Source organism: Stegodyphus dumicola, chromosome 6, assembly GCF_044657685.1.
Source record: "Stegodyphus dumicola isolate Sdum_Otavi_A_Nest chromosome 6, ASM4465768v1".
Classification (NCBI taxonomy): domain Eukaryota; kingdom Metazoa; phylum Arthropoda; class Arachnida; order Araneae; family Eresidae; genus Stegodyphus; species Stegodyphus dumicola.
Window position 1 is genome coordinate 91,968,288 of NC_140773.1, and position 22,957 is coordinate 91,991,244.

Below are 22,957 nucleotides of genomic sequence, written 5' to 3' on the forward strand. Positions count from 1 at the left end.
AATAATTTTAACACCAGACTTAAAAAATATATTTCTAAAACATATAATTCACTTTTTCGTCAAGAGAGGGCAGCATCGACATTTCATCAAAATTAAGATGCAGAAAATATTTCCCGTTGCCAATTTAAAAAAAAACTAACTTTAAATGAAAAGCAGGAGGTCTACAACTCAACCAGCAATCTACCAACAACTCAACTCCACTCGTGACCACGCCTCCTAGTGTGATGACGTTCCCTTTGGCCCCGCCCTCTGTGTGACGTCATTGACCACGCCCCCTGACCCTCTGACCCTCCTGTCGCAGAACCCCCATTATCATGCTACTCACGATGTTTTTAGAACTGCGATTTTTTCTCTTTGCTTTCTTTTCTCCCACGATGTTTTATACCATGACGTTTTCGTCTACGATGTTTTTGGCGGATACCTATAAAAGATAAGAATATATTTACTTTAAACGGACACTTTAAGCAACAATGCCGGGTAAAACGTGTTGAAATGGGTTTTGTCTTTATACTGACATCTCCACATAAATCAAATCAAATTAAATCTATTTGATTTATATATATTTGAGCATATTTACGATTAATACTGTAGCGTACTTTGTTTTGCGAAGCGCCACATGTTTTTCTATAGAAAATTGTTTAGCATATTTTGTTGTATAGTGATAAAGATTAACATTTTATTTACAGACATATTTGTTATAAAACATAAGTTATCATATACTTGGGATTTTGTCAATAGCATATATTTTTATGAGTTAACACTTCACAAAAATGAGGTACATTCTTCTGAAACAGACTAATAATCGAAAGATAATGCAAAGGATGTTAAGTTGGAGAAGTTTTAAATTTAACTAGCAGTTTAAAAAGGTTCTTAATGATTAATAATACCTTAACCATAGTTTTATGTGTATATTTACTGGTAAAAATGACTAAAACAACTAAACACAGGTAGGCAACAGACTATTAAAATTGTTACATATCAAGGATCAAAATACATCAAATCTTCATGAAAGGTGCTAAATGCTGGTATTTGCAAATGATTAGTTATCCTACGCATGCCCACAATGTAGTAATAAGTATATCCATCAACATTGTGTATAAATGGGACGACTGCACAGCTGATGTCTCATTTGGAAATCGCATTTAAACGTTTTTAGTTTGTATAAAAGGCGTATTAGACATTATATAAGAAGCAGAAACTTGTTACAGCTCCTACTGATATACATACTCAGCTGCATCGTGGCCTATCCGGAACTGCAGTTTATCGTTCCATGGTACTACTGCTCATATTGGTCGGGATACCATGACTGTAAAGCACAGATTAAATTGATAGGCTCAGGAGAGCCATTCTGAAAATCATGCAGAATCTCAGCGACCTTGAGCAGTACCTCTTACATACATGTATGTAGGAGGTACTGCCTGAGCCACTATCACTCGAGACGACGGCCATGTTTTTCGGCCTTGCGGGATTGTATAGCCATGTCGACTCTATAGAGTCACACGTCAACCTCTGAGTCAGAAAACTGGTTTGTGTACAGGACAAGTATCAGCACAGACAGTACCTCCTACATACAAAGCCATGGCACGGCTGACACTACGTCACTAAAGTCGTCCTTATCTACAGACAGCATGGTTGCCACATGAAGTCACTCATCGCTGTTATTCCCTTAAGAATTAAATGATAAGAATGAAACTTGAGAATTTTGAATGCCAAACAAGTGTAAAGTTTGTTGAATTTTTGCAATTTTCCTTTTTTGTTATTGAGAAAGATACAATTACATATTCTTCAAAAATAGGAATCTAATTGAAAAAGCTTAAATTTATGGGATTTTTTGCGCCTATATTGAAAATTAACACTGAATAAATACCGATATAGGCTCAAAAATAGTATTTTTCATATTGCTCAAAAATAGTATTCAAATCATACTCCAGGTTTATTATATGTTACGAAATTCAATCCTACAGTGAAATGAACAAGATCAAAACCGGAAAATTACTAAACAAATATGTGTAAATAGCAAATGTTGTTAAAAACTGATATTGAAAAAATAAAATATGATTAATAAATTTAAGATTAGGGATCTTTAGTTTTAATCAACTGTTAACTTGTCATTATGCATTATTGTTGCTTTTTTATTAAGGAAGAGGATATTTACTAAAATATATATTCAAAAAAGAAACCAACAACAGCCAGATCTTAAACATGTATTTTATTACCACCATCTGAAGTATGTTAAATCAATTTCTGTTCTATTATTTTAAGTGTAAAATTATTTAAGGAAAGTTAAGATACGTATTTGAAATTAGGAAATGCAGTCGATGAAGGGTAAATCGGATATACATATTTATTTATTTAAAACCGAATGATATAAGCCTTCTGCAAGGGGGGACTACGTTTCATTTTCTCTCGTCTTAAGGGAATAACAGCGATAAGTGGCTTCATGTGGCAACCATGCTGTCTGTAGATAAGGACGACTTTGACGTAGTGTCAGCCGTGCCGTGGCTTTGTATGTAGGAGGTACTGTAATTGGTCGTTTTTTTAGACGAATCGTGTTTCTGCGTAACGCATCAAGATGGACATATACATGTGTGGAGACACCAAGGAGAACGAAAGTTGCTAGCTAGCATTTGTCATCGTCACATGGGCCCAGCACATAGTGTGCTGGTATGGGATGTCTTTGTGTATACATTCCAGTCACGCCTTATACATATAGCTGGTAACTAGACAGCCATAGTTAGATTGCTGAAGTATTAGGGCTCTCGACTGAGCCTTATCTTCGAGGCCTGCGTGAAGCCATCTTTCAACAAGATAATGTACGACTGCATGTTGCTCGTGCTGCCCTGAACTTTATCGGTATAGAGTCTGGTCAGTACTTTCTCTAACTATCTAGTCATATATTAATTGTATGACTATATTAATATACTAATATTCATAATGATTAATACTATCTAGTCATATATTGCTGAAAGACTGGAACGCCACCTCTCGGCAATATGTGTAACGATATCAGATCGTTACATATAAAGTGCAAGTACTGGGAAATACATGATTATATAAAAAACGTCAATCATTGCTTTTTAATACCAGTAACATAAAGATTGATTGATAATAGAGTACATCATCAACTGCCGAAGTTCAATGCTGTACGAGAACAAGTAAGTGTGTGTGCAATCTAAGATTTTCTACGGGAAATTAGAAAGATGGGATATAAAAAAATGTTCCGGCAGTAAAAAGAGATTCTAACCTTTATTTATAATGCAGATAGCACGGAGCTTCAAAACCGAAAGCTACATTTTAGATCTGCATTGTCTCAAATTAAAAAAGACTGTTAGAAAAGAAGTAGAATTCAAGCATTTCAGAATCCCGCTCCTTTAATTTTGATTTCACAATGCTCGCGCAGTGACATTCAGGTAACGGAAAGTATTAACTAAATTATTTTTCAGTATCAGTGTTTAAGATATTATCTTCAGATTAATACAAATAATTTTGGGGAAACAAACAACAGAAAAATGGTCTAATTTCCATCTGACTGATAGCTGATTGAACCACATTCCATGTGAATCCAAATCCATTATTATTTATGTTTGCTTTCTTTAGATTTCCTTAATTTTAAATAGCTATGACGCTACATTACTAGTGAAAGCCCGATCATTTTTATTTTTTCATTATTTCAGCTTCATGTATACATAGCAACGCAATTTATTTTTTATTATGAAAGATTAATTTCTTTGAAAAAATATGCGCTCTAAAAGAAAAGTCTAATTTACAGTAATTGGCGAATTTGCGTCTTCCTTTACTTTTAGTTGATTATATTTGCTAAAACTTGAAAGATGTTAATAGTTTTCAGGTGAAATTCATGGTGCAGACTTGTCCTGCTTATGATTTAAAATGAACGGATCTTTATTCATTTTTCACATCGAGAGAAATTAAATTTTGGGAAAGGTATTAACTGGCCACATTGTTATACCTTCCGATGTGAATATCCTGATTAATATCAATATAGATACTATACAACCATTTCTTTCTTCTACGCAAGTTATATGGGATTTGGTCGTAAAAAAAAGAGTATTAGATACACACGGCCACATCATAAACAATGCACAGATAATATTTAAATGTTCTTTAAACAAGACTAAATTAAATGCAATGTGCAGTTAATAGTTTTCGGGAAAGGAAAGATACTTTTGAAAGCTTCCAAAACAACACGGTATTTTAAACCGTGATTATTTTTTATTATTTCACTATTTGATGATCTGCAGTTTATTTTAATTGAATAGTTTCTGCAATTTAATCTCTCAAGAATTATTGCAAATTTCTGCATCGCAATCAAGCAAATGCATAGTAATTAGCTTTAGTGAGTTACTGCTGTATGCCTAAGAGTTCTAAAGAATAAAAATATACGTTTATGAGCTCATTTCATTTAATATATTCTCCTCAAGAAAACTACTGTTAGATGGATAACACATGAAATAACCATACTTTATGTTCGAGTAATAAGTTTAAAATTATGCCTTCATTTCTCGAAACTTCCTACAGATCATCCGCTGCAGAGCAAAGGAATATTTTAATTCAAAAATTATGGATGGCAATTTAAACTACTGTTCCTCTTTCTCCATTATCATATTACGAAGAGAAATTCATTTTATGTCAATCATTTAAAATTTATGTTTCGAAATACATGCATTATGCAAAGCGGAATGAAAGTATAAAGATATAAATTTGTTTTAGAGATATTTAGTCGTAGGACATAAATTCATTTTATGTAATTATTTTCTTCGAAAATGAAAAATGAAATCTTTTTGTTATTAGGTAATGGTTGTAAGTTTGGTATCAAGCTAACAATATGCTAAGAGAACTGCTTTTTGTATTTGTGAACTGGAATATATTATAATAAATATGTCATTTGGATTTGAATTATCGGTAACATTTACTGCTTTGTTGATCGAAGTATTCAAAGTTGCAAAATCACATTTTCATATGTTAACGTTAGCAGTTTCATTACGTTTCCATTCCTTATGCCAAGAGGCCCACCAGCGCTCAAGTGGTAAAGTTGCTGAACACTGGTAGTTCGATCCGGTAGAATCTCGGCAGACGGGCTAGCTGCATGCTGGTTTTCTGGTTTTCCCAATATGTAACGTGTATACAAGCCAATTTTCCTTAGAAAGTACTCCACTAAGGCCTCTCTTCCCTTAGGAAGGTAGCCCTCGAATGTTTTGCTATAATTAAGAGAACCAAACCATCCTTACGCCAAAATGGTTGGAAGTAAGTTTGTATAGTGTCGTATGCGAGAATATCATCAAAGTCCGTTCGTGAAAGACATTCTTTATTATATTATTATACTTCAGTAATTTAAACACTTTTCGAAATGCTATCTTTCGCACGCACTCATACATCGAAAATATTGACGCCACTTGTAACTGAATTGCCTTTAGTTTCGTAACCGTGCTTTTGTAAACTCATTTAGTTTCTGGTAACGCGCTTGACACTTATCAATTCTGTTATATACATAAAAGAGCTATCCTTTTATATGTATCTGTGCTTACATATGTGCTGTATATGTTATCTGTGATTACATCTTAATTAGATGAGCAATCTGAATCGAATATACAGACATAATCTTTTTACACAAAACCTAAGCATGCATTTTCGATAATAAATGAGGGAAAATGTTTCAATATTACTACCGGCTGATGTAAATTAAATGAAGTCAATTCAGCTAAATATTTAAACGTAGAAATATTTCGGAGCTATGCAAATTTTAGCACTTACATACTATGACGACTACCTAGATATCTCGCCCAAACTAGTGACCCTTGTAAGGTTATACAGGTTAACTCTAACATAGGTTACTATGGCTTGGACATCAAACAGAGGAGCTCATTACTGCCAGTTTGAACATTTTAAGGTGAATCATCGATACAATTTTGTTGACTCTTCTACGCAGACTTATACTCAACACGCTGAAAGGATGTGCAGTTCCGTAAAATGGAGGAACAAGCAACAACTTGGGACAACCTCGACGGACTGGAGGAAACGGCGTTCGCCAAAGTTCGTATCTCCTTTCTTCTTGCTTAAAAGCAAGATTGCTACAGAACTTGGGACAAGCCGACATCATTCGGATACCTATTTAGCTGAATTTATTTGGCGGAAAAACAGGAAACGCCTTTCGATGCTATTTTGAAAGCTATTTCCCGTCACTTTCCTCACTATTAACATCAACGTTTTCTTTTAACCAGGTTTAAGTAAGTTAATTTTAATTTTCTTAATTCGTATTTAGTACATAGTTTATATATATACGTTTATTTATAATAGGTATATATATATATATATATATATATGCATATATATATATATATATATATATATATGCATGTTTATTTATAATATGTATATATATATATATATATATATATATATGCATGTTTATTTATAATATGCATATATATATATATATATATATATATATATGCATGTTTATTTATAATATGTATGTATATATATTTGGGATTTTTGGTTTTTAAGTTTTTGTTCCTTTATAATTAAGGCTTTTATTTTTAAAATAATTTATAAACATAAACCAAAAAACGCCAATGAAAAATTTTATCGGCAAATGTTGCCAAAGTATTCGTCATAGTACGCAAGTACCCAAATTTTTACCATCTTTTTTAATTTCAATTTCATTATTTGAGCAGCAATACTTTTGATTTCTATTCATGAGGAAAGTATAAAATAGTAATTATTTATATGAAATTACGGTCCTTCATTGTTAAGGTTTTCATGGCTAAATCGCAGAATAAGCTGCATCAGTCGATGCTGTGTTTACTTCTCTTATGCTTGGACACGCCTTTTTATGACGTAATATTGGTTACGCCTCCTCTTAAAAACAAGTTATAAGTATGCTATAGCTTCGTATTTAAAGAAAACTTAAAATTATATGTTAACTGAGTTGAAATGGTAGGTTTATAATGTTCTGTGCGAGATTTTTTAAATTATAAATCTACTTTTGTGTGTTGTGTGGTATTGTTAGCATTTAACGCAACGAATTATCTCTTACAAATGTATTATTAAGATACCAAACGATTGAAAACGATCATTAGCAAACGATTGAAAATATTGAATGCATGAATTAAAAATTATAACCGTAACTTCTGAAAATACAGAAAAGAGTCCTTTTGCTTAAAGAATGTTTTGATTATTCATGAGTGAATCTAATTCAGTGCTTACTGCAGAATGGATGAGTATCTGAATCTGGATTTCTTTTATCAGTTGGAGCGAAGAGATAAAAAATGCGTTATTGAGTGGTGTATGGAGAAAGGTTTGATTTCTTTTATCAGTTGGAGCGAAGAGATAAAAAATGCGTTATTGAGTGGTGTATGGAGAAAGGTTTGATTGCAATATCGTATAAGTGCCGGATTTGTGGAACAAATATGAAACTAGTAGAGCGAAAAAAACGGATAGACGGTTTTGAGTGGATGTGAAGAGTTACTGGAGGCGAATGTAGGCATCGAATTTCAAGGTCAGTTCGAAAGAACTACTGGTTTGCAAAGAGTAAATGGAGCATGTGTGATGTTTTGCGAGTTACCTATATGTGGTTGGGCAAGTGCGGGAATGATTTTATACGAACGGAATTACGTATTGCTAAAAATACGGTGACAGATTGGAAAAGTTTTTTGTAGAGAAGTATGCATGGAGTTATGTTTGAAGGAGAATGTTAAGTTGGGTGGGGAAGGTGTCATTGTCGAAACCGACGAAAGCAAGTTTGGCAAGCAAAAGTATCATAGAGGGAAAAGAGTCGAAGGAAAATGGGTTTTTGATTTGGTTGAGAGAGGAACAGATAAATGCGTCTATAGAGTTGTTGAAAACAGAGGTGCCGAAACATTGCTAGAAATCATTAAAGAAAATGTTCTACCAGGATCGATTATTATATCCGATTGTTGGAAAGCGTACGACTGTCTCGAGTTCGAAGGGTATGCGCACTTGAAAGTCAATCATAGCTTGAGTTTTAAAGATCCAGAAACAGGTGCACATACCAATAGTATTGAAGGAACTTGGGCGGCAATCAAAAGAAATTTCCGTGGCTCTAGTAAGGCAAAAGGACAGTTTGATTCCTATCTTGCGGAATATATTTGCAGAAGGAAACACAAGAAATCCGACGCCAGCCAACTGATGCGTACATTTCTCAGTGAGATCACAGCCACATATTCTGCAAAAGGAGAGGACTGAAGGTAAGTTTCATTTATTATTATTGACTTAAGTAAAATATTGGGTGCTTTTCTAATATGGCAGTTTGGATGTTTGGTAGTTGCTTTATTCTGGCAGCTTTATTTTTGTCTTGTATCATTTTTCTGGACCCATTTTTTACAGCTCGAATCAATGGAGTTGGTTCCGCGCGAGTTTCTGCAATTCTCTGATTTCTTTAAGTGAAAGCAAATTTCTGAGTATATGAGCAATGGAGAATTTATTTAATGTCTGACTTTTTTAAGTAAAATAGATCGATGTTCACATGGGCAAAGCCAATGTGGTGCACAATGCCGAGGTTGTGCGCGATGCCGAGTTTGTGCAAATCTGGGATGTTATTTTAAGTGAAAATAGATCGATGTGCACATGGGCAAAGCCAACGTGGTGCGCAATGCCGAGTTTGTGCAATTCTGGGATTTTTTTAAGTAAAAATAGATCGATGTGCACATGGGCAAAGCCAATGTGGTGCGCAATGCCGAGTTTGTGCAATTCTGGGATGTTTTTTAAGTGAAAATAGGTCGATGTGCACATGGGCAAAGCCAATGTGGTGCGCAATGCCGAGTTTGTGCAATTCTGGGATGTTTCTTAAGTGAAAATAGATCGATGTGCACATGGGCAAACGAATGTGGTGCGCAATGCCGAGTTTGTGCAATTCTGGGATGTTTTTTTAAGTGAAAATAGGTGGATGTGCACATGGGCAAAGCCAATGCCGTGCGCAATGCCGAGTTTGTGCGCGATGCCGATTTTGTGCAATTCTGGGATGTTTTTTTAAGTGAAAATAGATCGATGTGCACATGGGCAAACCGAATGTGGTGCGCAACGCGGAGTTTGTGCAATTCTGGGATGTTTTTTTAAGCGAAAATAGGTCGATGTGCACATGGGCAAAGCCAATGTGGTGCGCAATGCCGAGTTTGTGCAACTCTGGGATTTTTTTAAGTGAGAATAGATCGATGTGCACATGGGCAAAACCAGTGTGGTGCTAATTGCCGATTTTGTGCAATTCTGGGATGTTTTTTTAAGTGAAAATAGATCGATGTGCACATGGGCAAACCGAATGTGGTGCGCAACGCGGAGTTTGTGCAATTCTGGGATGTTTTTTTAAGCGAAAATAGGTCGATGTGCACATGGGCAAAGCCAATGTGGTGCGCAATGCCGAGTTTGTGCAACTCTGGGATTTTTTTAAGTGAGAATAGATCGATGTGCACATGGGCAAAGCCAGTGTGGTGCTAATTGCCGAGTTTGTGCAATTTTGGGATGTTTTTAAAGTGAAAATAGGTCGATGTGCAAATGGGCAAAGCCAATGTGTTGCGCAATGTTGAGTTTGTGCAATTCTGGATTTTTTTTAAGTGAAAATAGATCGATGTGCAAATGGGCAAAGCCAATGTGGTGCGCAATGCCGAGCTTGTGCAATTCTGGGATGTTTTTTTAAATGAAAATTGATCGATGTGCACATGGGCGAAGCCAATGTGGTGCGCAATGCCGAGTTTGAGCAATTCTCTGATTTTTCATTAAGTGAAAATAGATAAATGAGCACATGGACACCGAGTTTGTGGAATTCTTTGATGTTTTTCGAGCGAATACTGATTGTTGTGTAAAAGGGAAAACGAGGTTGTGTGTGATGTCGAGGAGTAATGTAAATTTGTTTATGTGCAATTTTTAACATATCGTTTGTGTATTTTAAATTTATATTGTTGTTTTAATTGTGAATTATATTTAAGACATTATTTTTCATTTAAATTGTATTTTTAATTTTTTGTTTTTTGATATGTTTATAACGCTTTCCGACTTATACAGTCCGACGATCGACTCAACAGTAGCAAAACTGTAAACTTTAACCCTTGAAGTAACGTTTACCTCATATTTTAATACGTAGTGTTTGGTATCGTAATTGCACTTGATAATATGAGTTCATTGATAATATGTGTGTGTGTGCGTATGTGAAGCACTGCTTAGTGTTCCAAGTTTGTAGTATTTATTTTATTATATTATTTTCTTTCATTCTGAGGGATTAGATTTTTTTATTTATTAATGCGTAGAATTCTAGCATGCCTACACAGAATATGGCGTTATTTAGGAATTTTATAAACTGATATGAAAGCTGTGTATTGATGTTCATATGCAATAAAAAATATTCTTTTTTTTATTAATGTAAAGTTTAAAATTTTTAGAAATAATGAAGCTTGTCTAATTATTGGTATGTAAGGAATTATGTCGTTACGTAGCAAGAAGGTAATTTGTAAAAATGATAAAATTGAAATGTTCCACAATATGAATTTAAATTAAAAAAAATAGTTTATTTGTATAAATAAAAAAAATTAATAAAATAATAATAATAATTTAATAAAAATCTTTGAAAACATTGAAGCTCTACAACTATTAGAGACTGCGACGTTGTTTATCGTTTTAATAATTGGTAGAATTCGCTCACTGTATCATGGTAATTTTAAATATAAACAATTTATTATACTTATTATCAGTAACGCCTAAGCTTAAATGTTATAAATGTAAATTAAAAGTAAAGAATGTGATATTAATTTACAATAATAAACAATTTATTATTGTTATTTTTAAGAGAAAATAGAAAGTACACCTAGTGTAAATGCGAGACTACAATGTCACGTCATGTCCCACCCATTTAATGACGTCACGCAGTTCCTCCTACTGAACTTTGTTGATGCAGCCTATTCTGCGCTTTTACCGGTTTTCATTTACTTAAAGCTTAGTATTAAAAATGATGACAACAGCATGGCATGCAATGATGCTGTGCAATGCAAGATGCAGCAATATCTTGAATTGCGAATTAAATATATAATAGTAAATGCAGATTGATTTCATAGCTTAATATTTTATGCAATAAAAGTGTTGGCTTTTCAGGCGGCGTCTATGTTGCTTAAAAAATTGTGTAGTGGTCTAATGTTTAAAAGTTAGGTATGATTACAAAGGTGGTTCCATCTACCTAGATTTAAAATCGCCATAGATTTCGTTAGCGAATGTCAAATCGCAGATCTTTGGGCTCATAGGGGTGTACTTTAGTGACATGCTTCAAGAAAGGAAGCTGAATTTCCATTTTTTGTGACAGGAAGTAGAATCCCTAAGTATGAACAGAGCTTGTAAAAAGCGATATTTTTGCTACTTGTAAAAAGACTAAAGAAGCAATTAGAAACCAAAAAGTGATTTTCGGTTTTCAGTTTGAAATGTGTTAAAAGAAAGATGTACTTAATTTATTTTCAACAATACTCTTTCGAGAGCAATTAAATTTGTTTTTTAAAACCAACATTATATCCAAATATGTTTCATCAACAGATGTTAAAAAATGCAGTTTTGTGTTATATTTCATTTTGTACTAGGAAAGAAAACTACAAAAGTATCGAAGTAGCGTAGTTGTTGCTTTTGCCGTTTTAGTTACCATTGAAACTGCGATTATTTAGTTGAATTGTGAGTTTACAAGTGATTTTTTGCAGTTACCGACATTTCTCCAGCATTAACCTCTTTTTCATGAGAAACGCCTTGAGAAATTTCTTATGACGTTTTCATGAGAAATTTCTCAAGGCTATCATGAGAAAGAATTATTTTATTAATTTTAGTGTCAAAAAGATTTCAGTTCTTTATACCTGCATTTACGAACTTTTAGATATTGGGTACTTTTCCGTTTCGCCGGCCCAAATCTCGCCAAGCAGACTTTATTGGCGACAACACACAGTATACACATAAAAAATGTTAACATACGTTAGCTTTAAAAAATTTTTATTTTGAAGGCATAAATATTTTAATATCGTTTAAAATTTTGTAAAAAGACCATAAATAAAAGGCAATAAATTTGTAAAAAGACATTGATTTAAGAATTTACTATGCTTTCATGGTACTACATCCTGATTCACCGTTTCATATCACGTGACCCCATGTAATCTCATCTCACGTAAACTACACTACAAAAATCTAACTCTCTCAGTAATTATCTACATAAATTTCAAGCTAAATCTTAATTTGGATTACAAGTTTAAATGTAGGAATTATTTTAATTCGTACGAATAGCTTACTCAGAAATTATGTGAAACCGCAGTGCTTTATTTCGCTAGTGCATTCTCATTAAAATTGATGGATTTAACCTTTGACTTTGCCTTTTTTATATTTTCTCCTTCGGGTGAGAGGTGTGATTGCATCCTAATTGACTTAATTACTGCGAATGGCCTTAGGGCATAAAGCTGAACTATCTGGTTAAAATTCTATGTAATTGTATGCCAGTATTGAAAGAAACAATCAATCTAATAAGAAATGGCTGCGACTTGTTTTGAAAATGAAGAGTAAGGTTAACAGCGAAATTCAATTTTTGGCGACTTAATCGCTTTCGCCGGCAAAATGGAAAAGTACCAGATATTGCCTTAATTAACTGGACATATTTTAAGATGCACGATACGTTCTTACAGACATCACAAAAATATTCTAGGCCGTACATATATGGCCTTACCGGTCAGAGAGTTTTAAGGAGGCAATGTTTCTATTTGTGTTTTGCTTAAGCAGTTTGAAGAATTTATTGCGAGGTTTGTAATTAATTTTTATAATAAATTGTTAATTTCTTCCTCATATTTGAGGTGATCATTCAGAGAGGTATAATTTGAACTTGTAACTAGCAAACATATTGATAGAAAAACAATTTTCTGTCTCAGACGAATTATAAATGTATTATTTCATTCTGTACTAACAATATGTCACCTAAGACCTTACGATGTTTGGATGGTAACAGAAAAACTGTTATGCCTAGAGTCGTACTCTGGAAAATACGGGGTAATGTTTATAATTGTGGTACATTTTTGAAATGCGGGTAATTAAAATTTGTCAAACCGAAAGGTTTTCTTGTAAAGTTGGAGGTAGGAAAAAGAGAAATATGATACCACAGGATGCTACACCCTGGAGTGAACTCTGGAAAAATTGGAAAGCAGTTTAATCACATATCACTCTAATGTTTTGCTTAAATTAAATAATTCAATTAAATATAATATTTTAGTTAGTATAATTATAAATAATACTATATGTATTTGAATTACTTAATTATTATTCTCATAATAAAAAATTTCAATTACTTTGATGTTCTGGAGTAATGTATTAATGTAATTCACCTGAGAATATGAATTCAAAATTTTGAATTTCTTAATTCAGCAAGTTAAACGAATATTTATTTTATGCCACAATATAATCAATTAAACGCAATGTACAGTTTCAAGACGATAAATTATTTATTTATCCTTATTTTTGTAAGATGGAATTTTATGGTTTCTACCCCTATTTTTCGTTGTAAACAACTGACATTCAACACAATAAATCTTCTCTAAAAGAGATAAGGTTATCAAGGGAAAAGGTGAGTATATATAAAGGAAAAAGTAGTATAAATGTTCAATTAAAAATTTAGGCATCCTCACTTCACTAACGATGATAAATTGCTAAATTTCAGTTAAAAGTGCATGACGTTAAAGACAGAAGCTATTATAAAAAACGAATCCGCTTTTCTTTGTTCCATTGCTTTGCCTTAAAGATTAAAATATGTTTTTAAATATTTACCTTTTCTTTTGTGCTATAGGCCGTTTATAATTCACGAAGCGAGAGAAAATAAACTCGCTTCAGTAGCTAGAGTTTTCTCACCTGAATTGCTTCATTTAGCTTTTAGAATTACGGGCTTTGAGTACATTCCGGGGAGAAACAATAAAATTCTTCTTCTTGTGTAATTTATCCTCTCATCTTATTCAAACCCGTTAGAAAAATATTCATTTTGCATACTTTAAGGAAATTGTCACATTTTCAACAGCCACAAAAGTTCCAAAGCATTTCGACTTTGTTCCTTTTGAAAACAGAAAAATTTAATACTTAATATATGGAGTCTTAACTCAGATTTTTATGTTTCAGAAAACATCTGGAAGGGGTAAAATTCCTTCAGATTCATATCTATTGCTACTGAATAGTTTATATAACACCTAGGTGAATTTCATCTCATTCCAGGTATTTTTACTGCTCTTTTTTATCATGAAATGGGAAAATGAGAAATATGACTAAAACTGCTGTATGAAACTAGCTTCAAGGTAGAACATTAAATATATTTGATTATTCAAAGAATACCTAATACAGGAAATAATAAATATTTGAACAAAGCTTTGAATTAAACATTGGAAATTTTAGTATTTCATTGTTATAAATATTTCTCATTTCATTTTCATTTTCATAATAATATACAAACTTCATAATTCCATGCAAATTTACTATTGAAATTCATGTATTCCTCTAATTGGTACATGTGATAAGCATAAAATGGATTCTGATTAATACTGTTTTTATCCATGGGATGTTTCAACAATCAGATTTAATATCAAATGAGATAAATATTTCTAATTAAAAGTTTTGAGAGACCACGCTTTAAATTTAATAAGTGGAAAAATATTTTTGAAACTTAGCGCAAATAATTACCTAATTTTACGGCCAGTATTCATAAGCTCACGACGAATTTACGCTATACGCCTCATTGTATATACACCAATTGTACACCTAATTGTATATACATCAGTTATACACCTCATCGTATAGTAATTTTAAATTTCCTTAATAAATTCCATTTCCATTAAATTGTAACATATTTATTATGAAATTTTAATTCACAATTACCTATGCTTAAAATTATCTGATGTTCTTGAATTTTACAAGCCAGCTCTTTTATTTGAAGTAAATGTCAAGAGAAGATTGACTGGTTATTAAAGTTCAAGCTCATCTTTCCAGAACAAACTTGTTATTTGTTTATTAATAAAATGTGTCTTGCCTGAGACTGGTTATTTCAAGCTGTTTTTCATTGTTTACTATTAATTAAATTTTTCAAGATTAGCTCATTGTATTTCAAATATAGTTATGCCAGTCACCTTAAGCAATCCATTTCCCTCGAAGACAAAGACATGTATTTATTGAAATAATTTAAGTCATATTTGATTGTTGTAGTTGTATTTAGAATTATTTTTTTAGTTGCATCACTCTCTATGTTAAAAATTATTTCCTTCCATTTCTTGTTTATTATTTCATGTATGAGCTTAATTTCATTTAAACTACTTAAATTAAAAAAACATTCTAATTAACTAAAACTTTCATTTAAATGAACTGAAACCAGATTTAAAAGAATGGATGGAAGAAAATTATTTAATATGAACAAGATCAATAACCAATCATTTAGTTTTTCAATGAAATTTTTTATTCTTTCTTTCAGTGAAATACTTACAATAAAAATAAATAATCTCAGTGTATTTTGCAAAAATAATATTGAGCTGTAAAATTTCCTGTCCTGGCCATAACTTTATATGTATTGCTCAATATAAATGCTGTTGTGTATCTGCATAATGAGAAATACAAAAACAGATTTCTCGTTATTTTGTAGTGTAAATGAAATATAGTGAAGTCGAATTTTTTCCGATGTGTAGAGTGGCACATATTGTACCTACCGAACTGAGTTAACAGCCACTTCAGAGTGCTCATGTACATGTGTGATATACCTACATTCCTGGCGAGCTAGTAGTCATAGAATTACTATACTGTGGTGGTCTCTATGTATGAGCATGTGAGGCTCACTTAGGGCGATTTTCGCTTACTTAAGGAGAATTTTGTTGCTTCTTCGTGTGGCTGTCTATTAGTACTGTCAGGCAGGGTGTGCGGAAAGAAAGTCTCCCGGAAAAAAGGGAAACGGAAAGGAGGGCACCGGAAATTAAGGAACGGAAAAAAGAAACTCTAAAATCTCACGAAAATAATATCGCCAATCGGAGTTGTGGAAACCAGCCAAATTCTAATTTAACCAGTAGAGTTATAACGGACTCTCTTGAGGGAGGTGTTAAGGGTCAGATGCTGAGCTGGCTGCAGCTCAGAAAGGAGCAAGCTGGCTTCAGCCCAACTGGTGCGATATACGAGTTCCCGATGTCCTTGGCGGTGTTAAACGACTTCAGGATTCGATCGTGGATCTCTTACGTGGCAGTTAAATGCAACACTCCTATCGCAAAATAGCTTCACTTAAAACGTTTCCGGTATTTGAATTGTTTCGTGGTGCGTGCGTCGGATTGGCTGTTTAGATCGCTACAGTTCCATAAACCCTTGACTAGTACTATTGCGAATTACGGTGGTAGAAACTCTCTATCAAACAGGCCGTCGTACAGATCAGCTGTTACTTCGGCGGAACAATAAATATCGCTTCAATTGTGGCCAAAACAACTAGGGGTATTATTTGCTTACAAAAAAGGACACTGAAGCAACAAACACAAATACAGTTGTACTTAATCCCAAACTAATTACATGAGACAGTTTGGGATTAATCCCAAACTGTCTCATTTTTGTGATTAGACTTAGCCATCCGCCTTCCCAGATTTGACAGCTGCTGATCATTTCCTATGGAGCTACCTGAAGAAGAGTCATTGAATAATTTATCCCGCGAACAATTGACAAAGAGAAGATTTCTATCAACCGGAAATACATGTTAATTCCATCAGACTGGAGGAGACGTATCGAACAGTGCATTCAAGCAGAAAGAAAAGATTTAAACGATATTGATTTTAAGGTTTATCGAAGTATGAACTCTATGTATCTTATGTTATTTTAAATGCCTATATGTATCCTACTGTTTCATAACCACATAAAATTACTACAAATACTTACATTCTCCGTATTGCTTTTAAAAGTTGGTAAATCCAATACGCGCCTAAGAAATTCCTCAGGATAGATACAGGCGCCAACTTGATACATCCAGCAAAGTTTGGTGTTGGTGTATATAATTATGGCAAAGCACACTAGGGCTATCTGCCTAAGTGGAGGGATGCCTTCGTGGATGACTTTCTAAGGGAAACTGGCTCGTATACACGTTACACATGGGGAAAACCACGAAAACGCCCATGCGGCCAGCCCGTTCGCGGGATTCGAACCTCGGAAAAAACTACCAGTGTTCAGCGACTTAACCGCTCGGCCGCTTCCACATCCAGCAAAGAAACGTACTTTTGTGACCAGTTCATTTTGTTTGTGGTAAAATTTTGCTACACATTAAGAAATATATGTATTATGGTAATTATTCAAGTAAACGAAAAGGAAATACAATGAAGACTGTAAAACTCTTTTCATTGCTAGCACTTACTTTGAAAACAAGAAGACTTCTATGAAAGATTAGAACAACCTATTTAACTTTACAGTAACTAAGAGGTAACGTTCACTCATATATTTTTCTGCAGAAAACTATTTAGCGTGCATTGTTTGTAACCTAAAACACCACTGAATTCTTTTACTCAGAAATGCGATACGAATTTATTTCGTCCTTTAACTAGCTGAAATAATTTTTTTATGGCAGGCACTAGCAATTTTAGGTTTTGCCCACTACTAAAGCCAGAATCGGTAATCATTTTATTATGGGAAAACTTTATAAGTGGTCACTGTTACCTCCAGTGAAGGGACAGCCAATTTACATCCATTACTTCTCGGGGATTCGAACCCGGGGCCTTCGGTACGGTAGTTTGATTCACTAACTACTTACCCATCTGGGCGGCAACTAGCTCAAAGTAACTGTTGCGTGTAACACTCACCCTCAGAAATAAGGTGTTATCAGAAGTAGCTGCACAGAAGTAGCTGCTCAGAAAGTAGCTGCTCAGAAATAAGCTTTTATCAGAAGTACTGAATATTTGGTTCGGCAAAAGTATCTGCTTGTTAAAGCGGTCACTTTATAAGCTTCTGGTAACATTAAAAATTTGCACTTATAAATTAGGCATTTGCGTTTGCCAGTTCTTGCGACAAAGCGAGAATGCATCTTTAAGATGGAAGCAGCAATAAGATTTTCTAGGGGTAAACAAAAACTCGCGCAAATTAGGTTTTTAGCTACATTTAATGTAATTAAATGTAAACTTCTAAAGAGGATAAAAAATTAAGAGCACGAATTATCCTTATCTTTTCAAGGACAAAAGCAACTTTCGGTGCCGTATGGTTCTTCGTTCAGTGAGAGGGTGCATCTTTCATTGCCGCTGTTTATTTCATTCTATTACATTGACCAACGCTCAGCGCTTGAGTCCATATATCATTTATGAAAAAAATTACCTTACTTTATCTATTTTTAGTCTGTTATTATATACTCAAATGAAACGAAATGAAATTCTGATATGAGTTTAAAAAGACTAATGCTGTTTTGGTGAATTAATCATTTTACAAAGTAGTAAGGAAGAAACGTGAATTATAACGTGAGATTTACAGATCCCATTATGTTTCACTTAGCTTTCCAATGGCACCACAAAGTTTTTCAGTGGCAATACTGATTATTTTCCTAAGAACATTGCATTAGTTGTGCCATTTTACTGCTTTAGCACGGAATTAATGGCAAATAGAAGTAAAATATAACTTTTAGGAGAGAATATAATGCTATAGACGTAGTATAAAAGAATGATACAGCTTGTTAAGTTATATTACATTCTGCAAGGAAATTAAACTACTGAACTATTTTTTCAACTGTCATTGGAGAAAACTATATCTACAAAATGGGAGCATGAAGGGAATACTTTCCATGAAATGCATTGAAAATGCATAAATTTCCTACTCGTAATTATATATCTACAAAATTTCGTAAAACTTATTCCTGCAAAATTAAAATTCTTTTTTTCAGAATTGGAGCAATAATTTTGTATAAAATATTTATATTTCTTGAAAACAAATTGTGAAATTATAAAAGATCAGAAAAACATCTGTATATTTTAATCTAATTTTTTTTTTGCCGTGGAAACCGTGAAGCAAGAATGAATTATAAAAATATCAGCCACATTAATTTTAATAGTTCTCACCCGAGCAGCTCTTCTTCTTAATGGAACTACTTTAGGAAAATAAATTCATGTAGTAGCTATTTGGGCACAGTTTCCATAACGTGCGAAAGATGTAAAAATATAGATGGGGGAGTGAATTTTTATAAATTACGTCATTAAACTTCAAGATTATTGATAAATGAGTAAATGAACAAAACTAAATCATGGAAATAAAATCGAAATAACCAAAAATTGCTTCTGATAAACTTTATCTGGTTGTTCAACGCTAGAAGCATTTATTCTACACTGGTTTTGCGGCAGATTCATAAACTAAGTTCTGTTAAACTCTGTTAGAAGCATTTTTCTTTTGAATCCAGAAGAAATTATGCCATGACATTGAAAGACACATCTAATTTGTCGTTAGTTAGCTGGTCAATCTTGAAACTCTCGAGATAAAAAACACACCCTGTACTAAAGACTTACTCATGGATTATTTCTGTTAAATCTCTATTCAAGAGTCAACATTTAGAATACATTTACAAATATCAATTAATTAAAAAAAATCAAATTCTCGAACATTGTCGCGGTTATTTTTTAATATTACCATTCACATTCTGCGAAGAAAAAGCACTGTAAATCATATAGATATTTTTATTTCTACAATCTTTATAAACAAGTCTATACATGGTTTTGTTTATGAAATCCCTAACTGTCGATTTTAAAATTCAGATGATCGATTTTCTAGGTTGTGTTTTCAATCGAAACAGTCTTACTACATTTACTAAATTTTACCAATGTACTCATAGTTTCATGTGAGTCATTAAATAAAGTACAAAAAGGAGTCTTATCTGCAGCATATATAAGTAAATTAAGAAATATATGAAATCGCGAATATCTTAAAATAAATACCGGTTGATCTTTGGATTATGGTAACTTGGCGATTTTTGGCGAAAATTTGGCGACCAACTCTGCTACAGCAGCCCTCTATTTTTTTTTTTTTTTTTTTTTTTTCCGCCGCCATTTTGTCTTCACGAAGTAAAGACATGTTTCTTTTCTTTTTATTTACTGAACATTTTTTCCAATAATCTACTAGCCGAATTACACTTATGCTAGAAATTTTATGTAACAAAAGTGCTTAATCATGATAAATATTAACTGCAAAATTGGGAAAAAGTGCACAATCGCAAACTCCTTGCGCGTTTTTCAGAATAGCACATACACATAAACCATTTACACGTCGACTTATTTTTACTTAAAAAAACATCCCAGAATTGCACAAAAATGGCATTGCACACACTCTTAACTTTATCCATCAGCACAGCTATTTTCTCATAAATTACAAAAATTTGCACGAAAATGCAAAAAAATTCTGTGAATCTTTAAACGCGGTAAAAAGCACATATATGAAATTACCTGATCGCGAAAAAGTATATACCATTTCCACGTATAAAATAAAATATCCAAAAACTTTTACCTCTAAATTATCTATTATATTATAAGCGTCACCAACGAATTCATAACCGCAAACATTACAAATGGTACAAATACTTAGTGTCAAATATTTAAATTATTTCCATGCACGTTTACTTCAACTGAAACGTATACCAAATTCCTACAAACATAAAATTCACAAAATAACTATCATTTAATTAAAATATCACTAAACCATGTACACGTCGACTTATTTTTACTTAAAAAAACATCCCAGAATTGCACAAAAATGGCATTGCGCACACTGTTCACTATATCCATGTACACTGCTTTTTTCTCATAAATTAGAAAAATTTCACGAAAATGCAAAAAAATTCTGTGAATCTTTAAACGCGGTAAAAAGCACATATATGAAATTACCTGATCGCGAAAAAGTATATACCATTTCCACGTATAAAATAAATAAAATATCCAAAAACTTTTACCTCTAAATTATCTATTATATTATAAACGTCACCAACGAATTCATACCGCAAACATTACAAATGGTTACAAATACTTAGTGTCAAATATTTAAATTATTTCCATGCACGTTTACTTCCACTGAAACGTATATACCAAATACCTACAAACATATAATTCACAAAATAACTATCATTTAATTAAAATATAATTAAATTAAAAACACTACTTAAAATATAAATAAGCACATACATTAAATTAATAAAAATTAGATTACAATCCTAATTACTTTAAACTAAATCATTGCTAATAACAATTTTCCAATAATACGATATTATTTACTCCTTACTTTCAAAACAATGCATAAAAATAATATCCTCAAATAATTAAAATACTAACTTACCTAATTTGCGAATTTTTCCTCCATATTTCCTCCGCTAAATAAAAAGCAAAATTCTCTTTATCACAATGCCTAAATAGCCATTTCGAATTCACTTTAGTTAGGGCCATGGGATTCAAAAATTAACCAACATTGTTTCACACAACACAGAATAAAGCTAAATACAAAATTTCCAGATTTCCCACCTTTTGCGATTAAAGAACTATAATTCGTCCATTAATGTCACCTGACATATCTCATGATCTCTCATTTCCCTCACACAAAATAATGCGTAATCGGAACTGAGTACTTCCAGTACTTCTCACATTATTACCAAAGTCCTAGCTAGTAACCTTTATCGCCTCCAAAATGTCGCCAAACTACAAGTTACCATATTCCAAAGATCAGCCTAAATACCAAATTTCTTCAATTATAAAACGCTATCTGTTGTAAGGCACAGTTTTCAATTTCTTTTTCTCTAAAAGAGAAAAAGCGTATATTTTTAATAAAACATATATAAAGCAACTAAAACGTGTAAAAATATTTTTTTAGATAACAGGCATCAACTTAATTTGAAAGGTAGCTCCCAACCTGTAGGTTCATTGCTTAATGTTTTCTTCGTAGTCTCTATTATAATTTAATTTGTCTAAAATCCGTCTATACCTGCATTTTTACTCACATTCCGTCCGATCTATCTGAAGAAATTTGTTTTAATTGAATGTTGCACTGAAATTAACTTCTAAGCGGCCAGCACGCATTATACTGATTTTTGAACTGAAGTTTTCTTTATTTTTTCGGTAGGCTATACTTTCGAAAGGATTGCTAGTTATGACAAAAAAAAAATAATATTTACGTCTCTGTTTTCTGTATGATGTTTTCAGATAGGTTCCACAAAGTGCACCAAATCACTAGGTGTCTAATTATGGGTTTTAGCTACGTGTGTTCAATACAACGTTTATCTATCTCCCTTTGCAACTATCCAATTTTTTAATTCACCCGCAACATATGCTTAGTGAGGAGGGAGGATGTTTGGTATATTTTTTCTTCAATTTAAAATCAAGTGTGTTGGTAACTTTTCATCGTATGGTAGATCTGACATAAGATTGATATAATTTTTTGTCATAACCTGCAGTTAAAATCAGGTTTTCTGTCTACTAATGGTATATTGAAACAGACTGAGGTTTGACCACGTTGGTTTGATTGCTTTGAGTATTGCAAAGCATAGAGCAACTTTCTATCTGTGGGACGGATGCCCTCTTGCAGGATTGTCTTAAGGAAACTGCCTCGTATTCCTGTTACCTATAAGAGAAACCACGAAAATGACGAAGCAGTCAACCCTTTCTTGGGGATTTGAACCTTCGGACTACAAGTATTTATCACATTTACCGCTTTGCCGTTGATGAGTCAGTTTGATCAGGAGTCTTAATTTATCTCAAAGCGTAGTTTTAGTCATTGTCATATCCGTCGACTATGAGAGTATATTATACTTGCATTAGTTTGGGAAAAAGTAAATAGGTATATTATATTCAAAAGTATCAAGCCAATATATCCATTTTGTTAAGTAATGGTTAATTATTTGGGACGTCTTTCAGTTACAAGACGAAACACAGCATTATCAGACTTGGGAATCAGAAATTCTGCTTCTAAGGACGTTTATAGCACTTACTTGTTGATTTGA

At 32.9% G+C, this 22,957-nt stretch overlaps 1 protein-coding gene and 1 long non-coding RNA gene across 3 annotated transcripts in view; one reads left to right on the top strand and one right to left on the bottom strand.

The window, feature by feature from the left end:
• The window catches only part of LOC118185611 (protein turtle-like), an 886,541-nt gene that overhangs the window by 171,201 nt on the left and 692,383 nt on the right, over window positions 1-22,957 (bottom strand). The window lies entirely within an intron of this gene.
• The window catches only part of LOC146996801 (uncharacterized), a 157,671-nt gene continuing 142,099 nt past the window's right edge, over window positions 7,386-22,957 (top strand). Inside the window, exon 1 of the long non-coding RNA XR_015041678.1 lies at window positions 7,386-8,225. This is a non-coding gene — a long non-coding RNA (uncharacterized LOC146996801). The remainder of the gene's footprint in view (window positions 8,226-22,957) is intronic.